Genomic DNA, 9,771 nt, shown 5'->3' on the forward strand with positions numbered 1-9,771 from the left:
TATCATCCGTGCCAATGAATCCCATGTCATGGATCATGCTATTCTCTGCTGTGGAGTCAATGGTATTTTTCAATTCGAAGGATATTCTGGTTACAATCAGAACTAACTTTTTCTGACACCCCCCCCAAACAAAGGCAAAATGCACCTTAGGACAAATGATTTGTTGCAAAATCTGATTTAATGTCACTGCGATATGACTGGAAATCAGCATCATTTTTGCCTTTGGCAGTTTACATACAAAATTTCAATGCTAATGTAGCAAAATACATTATGTTCTTTAACTATGGTACTTGCTAGCCTTTCCACAGGATACTGCATTTAAAATAAATCCTAGGATTGGAGGTTTGTCCTGTGAGAAGAAATTGAGTAGGTTAGGCCTATATTTCCTAGCAGTTAGCAGAATGAGAGATGCAACATGTAGTATTCTTAAGGGATTTGACCAGATAGATGCTGGGGACCAGCCTCTGAATAAGGGACTGAGGTGCGGAGAAATTTCTTCACTGCGGAGTTTTGGAATTATCTACCCCCCAAGGTTTGTGTTTGCTCAGACATTAAGTATATTCAAGACTGAAATCGATATTTTGCCACTAAAGTGATCAAGGGATTTGGGATAGGATAGGAAAGTAGCATTGATGTAAAAATAAGCTAAAATTTTATTGAATAGTGAAGTAGGCTCAAAGGGCCAAATGCCTAATCCTTGCTTCTGTTCTTTATGTTCTGAAGTTGCATTTCCTACATCTTACTGACTTTCAGCAAATTGATATATTTTGATGATAAAAGTATGGAGCTGGAAAACAAAACAATGAAAATAAATAAAAGCATTAATTCCTTGTGTTAAATTTAGACAAAAACATCAAAGTTCTTACGAATGAAATCAGTTGTCCATGAAAACAGGTACTGGCTGAGATCTCCTATGACTTTGCTCATGCTAAGATAGATAACTCGTTCATAATAAAAGAGAATTACAATTTGCATGAAGTAATATTTTCTACTAAAATGGAAAGTCTGTAATCCCACCAGTCTATTAAAAGCATAAAGTCTAACAGCTGTGAGGGGACCAAGACCTCACCCTATGCATCTTTTATTAAATAAAAATAGATAACTATTTCTAAAATTTTCAAAACTGGACAAAGATATTTTAAAATGACTGAATGCATGTTTGTCTGTAACCCTCAAACAAAAGCATTTAACTGGCTGTGCCGAAGAAACTGTACCTTGTTATCCCTGAAGATACACTAATGATCCCCTGTGAATTGCACAGTGAAAAATTTAAAGACTATCTGTATTTCATAATCTAGGTTGGCCAACTGGAATCTATGCATCTGCTAGAACAAAGGACTCGTAAAATTTGCCATAAGTCTTCATGGTTGAGACATTTAACAAGTGAGACAATGTAGAGAGTTGGTCGTAGAATCCCTACAGCACAGAAAGAGGCCATTTGGCCCATCAAGTCTGCACCGACCACAATCCCACCCAGGCCCTACCCCGATATCCCTATATATTTATCCACTAATCCCTCTAACCTACACATCTCAGGACACTAAGGACAATTTTAGCATGGCCAATCAACCCAACCCACACATCTTTGGATGTGGGAGGAAATCCGAGCACCCGGAGGAAACCCACGCAGACATGAGAATGTGCAAACTCCACACAGACAGTGACCCAAGGCGGGAATCAAACTCAGGTTCCTGGAGCTGTGAAGCAGCAGTGCTAACCACTGTGCTACTGTGCCATCCTCAAGTTAATAAACCTCAAGTTTGTGGAACCAGTTATATAGCCTTGCTGTACTGCAAACTAAGTCTGCCACTTTATGATGTGAATGATTCATCTCTGCATGCCTATCTCAACATGTGAAGTCAACGCGACCAGAGAAGTAAATTATACAGCATCGATTTTAGTCATCTGACCTCAGTGAAGGAATATCTCATATTTACTTTGATGCTGGATAATGGACCCACATAAAACCCACTACAGTCTCTGCAAATCTTTATTTTCCCTACCCCTCTTTTACTGTATGAATGCAAATGAGGCAATATTGCAACCCTCCTGCAGTTTTAATGTGTGCAAATGAACCAACCCTTTGAGTTTAACCTATCTTGCAAATCAAAAAGACCTTTATGTTTACAGATGGGCGGTGAGAAGAGGAATTAGTACTGTTAAATTAACCACTCCCCCACTCCCACCACCCTGCCTCAATAACAGCTTTAGATAAGAGATTAAGAGATTCTGAGGCTAATTAATTGTTATCTGTTGTTTGGCGAGGGAAGCTTACATGTTGGTTGATGATTATAAGCATCTGGGTCCAAGTCAGGAAAATTCTGCATAAAATTACTGACATTTAATATATTTCTGAATGTAATAGACTAAAATGTTTATATTTTATTAGTAATTCACTATTTTAACTGTATTTTGTTTTGCATTTAGGAACTTTCAACTGGTGAAATTTGAAATTCTGATATCACCAAGAATATCCATCTGGCATTTTTTTCATAATAGTGGTTCATCTCAGAACTTGTTACTAATATAATTCAGTCCAAATTTATGGTATGGTGCACAGAGAATGTGGACCGCACCCACATAATAATAAAGATTTATTTGCAAAGAACACTCATACAACCAGCTCCACTGGAAGCTATCATGCCTTTTAGGCATTAAAATAATGTCTTCATAATTTTAACCATTAGAACAAATTTCCCAGCAACATACTAGTGAACTAGTCATACTGGCTCTTGTTTATTCAGCATGTTTGCAGTTTGTCACCTTGCTGCAAAAGGGAGCGGCTTCACTGAATGAAAATTGACTTGTGTATCATGTTTTCTAATGGAGGTACAACTGCTGTAATACAGTGCCAGTGCACATGATTTCCCCAGAATCAAGAAAGGTAGAATCTGCTCCTACTGTGTGTTCAGGATGGTTATTATTCAAGGTAGATACTTCTTTTTATGAAGAAGTTGCATAATATAAAGAAACAAATACAAGTTCACATAAATTCACTTTTAACATGATCATATTTTGTTGCTATCTTGATGCATGAAAGTTATTATCGTTTGCCAACTTTGATTTGATTTATTATTGTCACATGTATTGTTATACAATGAAAGGTATTGTTTTTTGCATGCTATGTAAAAGCATGCCATTCGTAGAGAAGGAAAGGAGAGAGTACAGAATGTAGTGTTACAGTCAAAGCTAGGGTGTAGAGAAAAATCAACTTAATATAAGGTAGGTCCATTTAAAAGTCTGATGGCAGCAGGGAAGAAGCTGTTCTTGAGTCAGTTGGTACGTAACCTCAGACATTTGCATCTTTTTCCCCATGGAAGAAGGTGAAAGAGAGTATGTCCTGGGTGCCTGGGGTCTTTGATTATGCTGGTTGCTTTTCTGGGGCAGTGGGAAGTGTAGGCAGAGTCAATGGGCAGGAGGCTGATTTGCATTGTTGGACTGGGCTTTGTTCACATCCCTTTGTAGTTCCTTGCAATTTTGGGCAGAGCAGGAGCCATACCGAGCTGTGATACGTCTGGAAAGGATGCTTTCTATGGTGCATCTGCAAAGGTTGGTGAGAATCATCACAGAGATATCAAATTTCCTTAGCTTCCTGAGAAACTAGAGGCATTAGTGGACTTTCTTAAAATCTATAAAGCTTCACTACATTAGAGTTGCACACGATTTCAAATCTAAACTCAAACTGTTCCATTTTAGTTGAAATTTGTGAAAACTAAAGTTTCCCTAGACAATGCCTCTGAATAGAAACCAATAGAACAACTAAGAATCTACAGGATAGAAATAAATCATTTAGCCTAACTGGTTTATGCTAACATTTATACTTTGCAGAGGTATCCTCCCAACCTGGTTACCCCTTTCCATCCTGCCTCTATAGTCCTCTATTCCCTTCCCCCTCGTATATGTATGATAGCATGTGACATGATGGCCTAAAGCTCATTAATAAAGATAGACAATGGCATTTCTGGTTGTTGGAGGAGGGATCCCTGGTAGCTCAAAATTCCGTAAGTAGGGGTCTGCATCTGAGTTACAGTGGTGTTGGAATTGCCAATAAGTTCGTAACTGTGTCGCTCATCAATGTTTGTCTCTCCCAAGACATTACCTGATTTCAGTTGGGATCGTGAGTGTATACATTACGATACACATGGTGTCACAATTGTTCACATGTTTGTTTGTAATTCAGGGAGACCAGAATGTAACATTTGAAATAAACTTTGCATGAAATTATATATAAAGTTGCTGATACCAATTGTTCTGGATGTCCTGATTAAGAGTTGTTCACCAATAAATTAATAATGCTAAAAACAATCTTTCTAAATTCCAGAAACAAAATATTCAAACCAGACAAGCTGAAATGGAAGAAGAGTAAATTGAACTGGGTTGCCTGTTTTGTTGGGCTGTTTTGGAAGACATTGGGTATCTTACTGTAAGGTATCTGTCTGTAGGCAAAGATCTTTCCTTAAAAGTAACTTCATTTACTTAATTAAATTTATATAAGATTACAGAATATCAGGACAGAAATTTACTGCTCCTCCCTTGAGTTTATCTGACTCTTCTGTCTGAGTTACATCATTATGATATAGCTCCTTACACGCATGCTGAGTAGTTATTACTAAAGTAGTGTTAGAATTAACTCTTTACATAACACCTCATCCATTGGGCAGGATTTTCTAGTTACACCCACCCTGAGACCAGAAATTCCCCCCTGAGATCAGCAGGTCTTTAGTTGGTCCATTAAACTTTCCATATTGCCTGTGATGATTCCTGCAGTAGGCGGGATTAGAAAATTTACCCCCAAGTCTATATTCCTGCATACACATCCTATCACCTCTCACCATAAAGTCTTTGGATGGGGTTTTCCAGCCCCCTTCCATATCAAATCACCATGGGCAGGACGAAAAATTTGGATATGAAGTCAAAAGTTCATTGACTTTGAATAGGGATTTCAGGTCCAACCCAGGAAAATCTTCTGTTTATAACGGGATAAGTATCAATCCCTGGATACAACAATCCACTTGAACATGTACATAGTTCATTTTGAGGTTGATGATGATCTGTTTGCTCTGAACTCATTTCCTGAGGTTGTCACTCCTCGTTTCCTTTGTTAGTAATTCTTTGGTTGTGATGTTCTCCTTAGGATTGGGTTATGCAGTCCATCTTGTGAATGGTTTCCTGTTCATTGAAATCAAGCATTCTTGTTTTTTCAGATGATACCTGTTTGTCTCAACCAGATACAAACCTGGTTGTTGTAACAGGAACCTGGGTTTGATTCCCAGCTTGGGTTATTTCTGTGCGCAGTCTGCATGTTCTCCCTGAGTCTGCATGGGTTTCCTCTGGGTGCTCTGGTTTCCTCCCATAGTCCAAAAGATGTGCTGGTTCAATGCATTGACCGTGCTAAATTCTCCCTCAGTGTACTTGGAGTGTGGCGGCTAGGGGATGTTCACAGTGACTTCATTGCAGTGTTAATGTAAGCCTACTTGTGATACTAAAAAACTTTATATGATAGTCAGTTCAATTCTAAATAATTTCCCTTATTTAAAAATGTATTTTGTGAGATATATAAAAAAAAGTATTAAACAAATGTAAGTTTTTTGAAGTCCATGATTCCATATTGTGACCATTATTTATCTCTCACTGCTGTGAAATATCAGTGGCAGGGATAATATAAATACTTCTTTAATGACTTAGTTGATAGGTGCATTCAATTCATTCAGGAAATCCTCACCTGTGCAGATTGTTATAAAGCGGAGGTTGATCCCCCCTCTGAGAACTAACAGCTAACCACTCAAAAAGGAGTACCTCGCCCTATAATCTGTAAAAAGTGAGTGTGAAGTGGTGTGATCTGCTCTTCAGCAACTTCTAGCAGTTAAATCAAGATAACTCCCTAACATTCTCTCTAAAATCAACAAGTAACAATTTATTTACCTGTGAACAAGTTAACTAAACTAATAACAAGCTGAATAAAACAAAATTCTAACAGAATGCTGTTCCAACAAATACAATTCCCACTTATTAACGAAAAATAGAATTTTAATCACTCTCTAAATCACAACCAGGTTTTGTGCCTTTGGGAATATTCTGGGCTTTCTCTGTTGATTCATCTTTCTTCTTTGGTACCTTTGCAATCTAGATGAGACTTTGAGTGAAGAACTATAAGCTGTGACAAGCGGCAGTTACTCTCTACTGTCCTCCACTGCCCTCTTCTTTTTATACGTGTGATGACAAATCAATATCCCCCACAATAGAATTGCTTCTAGATTTCCAGAAACCATCAAATTTAAATTTAATAGGCTGCTAGTATCTAAAATGCTTGATTCAAACTGATCGGCTAAACTCAAAAGCCTGTAAGCCTGTTGCCTTGGTAATACTGCTGCTTGGCCTTTCAATACAAATGTTTCAGTTTGGGCACCCTATGTGCTTGCACTTTTACCTCGAAGCACAAAAAACCCCACCTTTCAACAGAACCATGCAGTGCTTTCTCCTCTTAGCAATTTACAATTTCACAAACACCAAATTCTCGCATCCTACTTTTCAATCTACAATTACTCTACTCAACTTCGCAACACCAGTTTTCTAGATTGGTTCCTTGTCTGAGAGAGCTGTCTTATGATGAGAGACTGAGTAAACTGGGCCTATATTCTCTGAAATTTTGAAGAATGCAAGGCAATTTAATTGAAACGTGCAAAGTTCTGAGGGGGCAAGAAAAGGCAGTCATGGAAGTTTCTGCTGGGTGTTTCACAAACTACTGCAGATTACTTACAATATGGCTATTAAAAAAACATCACCTGCCAACAAAGGGCATGAGGATTGGATTCACAGAAACCTTGAACTGGCATCAGTGGCGCTTTTCAGGAAGATAGAACAAGCAACCCTTAGGGTAAAACTGACCATAAGTCTCTGGAATGTATAGTCAGTTATCTGAAACACTTGAGGGAGCATAAATGCTAGTGACAACGTAAGGCCAGATTCAAGGAGGAAATCTGTAATAATGCGGCTGCTTGGAATAACTCCTACCAGAACATCTGCTGTCATGGTATGTCTCCAAGAATAGGAGCAAATTAAGAAAATAATCATCAAAAATTATATATTTTAGGTTAGTTAATATCTATTGTTTGTTTCTTTAGCATAAAATAGATTTTCAGCAGTTTAAATCATCAGAAGCTGTTGATTGATAAAATGAATCCCTACAGTGCAGAAGGAGGCTATTCGGCTCATCGAGCCTGCACTGACAACAATTCCATCCAGGCTTTATCCCTGTAACTCTACATATTTACCCTGCCAGTCCCCCTGACACTTGAGGGGCCAATCAACCTAACCTGCACATCTTTGGACTGTAGGAGGAAACCAGAGCACCCAGGGGAAATCCCACAAACACGGAAGAATGTGCAAACTCCACACAGTTGCCCAAGGCCAGAATTGAACTCGGGTCCCTGGCGCTGTGAGGCAGCATTGCTAACCACTGTGCAACCATGCTACCCATGGTGATTGTTCTGCAACTCCCATCTCCTGCTGATAGTTCCCACAGGAGTCATGAATTCCATTCTGCCTGCATTAACCTGGCAGGTAGCTGAGAGTGGAGCACTCTTGACTGCACTGTTTGTGATGTTATTCCGTGGTTGGATTAATTAAATGCACTAAGGTGAGCCAACTGCCCACTAGCTCCATCTAGTGGGCAATTGAGAATTTGTAAACTTTCTTCAAACAGTAGCAGATAATCTAAAGTGACAGTCGAGGAGCTCCCGGTCAGGCACTGTCAGATTGGCACACAAGCTACCACAGCTGCTTCTGCATCCAGCCTGATAACTACTTCACATGTGAAGGAAAAGGGAGAAAGAAAGATAGCTACCGCAAATGTTAGGCACTGGGCCAGACATTTTCTATCTCTATTTATTTCATAAATTAAATCAGAAACAAATTAGCCTGCAAAGGCTCCTCAGTAGCCCTGTATAGATCACAGAAATGTATCCTTGACAATCTCATTGATGGATTCTCTGGGGATATATCCATTTCATAGCACTGTTAGAATGTCCAATCTAATTAGGTTTATATGCAATATTAATTAACAAGTTATTGGAATCTTCATAGGACAGTTTGGTTTTGGTTATATAAATAGCTATATCGTCAGAGTACAGCAAAGACACTGACCCAGCCTATTGTTTTTGACTCTACAGCATGAAACTATGAGTTAGATGTCATTGAATGCTGCAGTGAGGGTTTGTTTAAGTTTATTCATTAGTGTCACAAGTAGGTTTACATTAACATTGCAATGAAGTTACTGTGAAAATCCCTTAGTCACCACACTCTGGCGCCTATTCGGGTACAAAGAGAGAGAATTTAGCGTGGCCAATACACCTAACCAGCACATCTTCAGGACTGTGGGAGGAAACCAGAACACCCGAAGAGTACTACGCAGACATGGGGAGAATGTGCAGACTTCGCACAGACAGTGATCCAAGCCAGGAATCAAACTCAGGTCCCTGGCACTGTGAGGCAACAGTACTAACCACTATGGCACCTATTTCCCTTCTATATCCATTAGCACAGAGACTGCTCTTGAATCATCTACTAATATACTCCCACTAGTTAAATTGCATATCTTTTTTGACATTCCATTTCTTAGCATACTGGAATCCTGTTGAATCTTAATGACAATAAATATTATTAGTCAGAATTAAAACGTATTTCAGAAATTCTTTAACAAAGACTGCAAAATCTGTTGTATTGACAAGTCATGAATCACATTTAGTACGGGAGGCACAGTAGCACAGTGGTTAGCACTGCTGCTTAATAGCACCAGGGACCTGGATTCGGTTCCTGGCCTCGGGTCACTGTCTGTGCAGAGTTTGTACATTCTCCCTGCATCTGCGTGGGTTTCCTCCGAGTGCCACGGTTTCCTTCCTCAATCTGAAAGACATGCTAGTTAGATGCATTGATCTGAACAAGAGCTCGAGTGTGGCGACTAGGGGAATTTCATAATAACTTCATTGCAATATTAATGTAAGCCTTACTTGTGACAAATTAATAAACTTTAAACTTCACTTACTTTAGAATGTTTTTCCATACTCTAGCACTGTGACAAAAGTCTTGACATTTTCCTATTATAACATTTATAATGACAGTCATGACTACTGTGCTGTGAGAAGATACAACCTCTCTTATAAAGTGCCCAACATCAATACAAGTTCATAAATATTTGCGGATTAAATAATTTTGAAACAAAGTGTTATTATGATAATGAGTTCAATATCTGGGAAAAATTGTAGAATAAACTTATCAATGAAGTAAGCAGAATCTGAGCTCTATTGTAAATAGTTATTATTAGTATTGTATTATAATTATTGGGACTGTTGTTTGCACCCTTCTGTTTTTGCAAGCCTCATGTGTGAACCTCTATACATTTATATGAGCCACTAAGCCTTCTGTTTTTCAATTGTGAAGCTCAGTTGTGATGACAGACACAGCTCCTGCATGGAAATTTATGATACGTTAGGAGGTATCATGATGTTTTTATACTTGATTAATTGGGTGATCAACTCTAGTGCAAAGGAAATGGCTTGGGACTGTTGAACTTCTGACAGTCAATTGGTGAAGGAAGAGACCAGGAGACAATCTTTACTCAATTTTAGATTTATTCACAAAGTGAAACATTTGGGGGAGGTGTGGTGGTACTGTCACTTGTAATCTGGTAATATTCTGGGGACCCAAGTTCAAATCTCACCATAGCAGATAATGGAACTTGAATTCAATAAAAAAAAAATCTGGAACTAGGAGTGT

Source organism: Carcharhinus amblyrhynchos, chromosome 16 (assembly GCF_965287045.1).
Source record: "Carcharhinus amblyrhynchos chromosome 16, sCarAmb.v2.hapA, whole genome shotgun sequence".
Taxonomy (NCBI): Eukaryota; Metazoa; Chordata; class Chondrichthyes; order Carcharhiniformes; family Carcharhinidae; genus Carcharhinus; species Carcharhinus amblyrhynchos.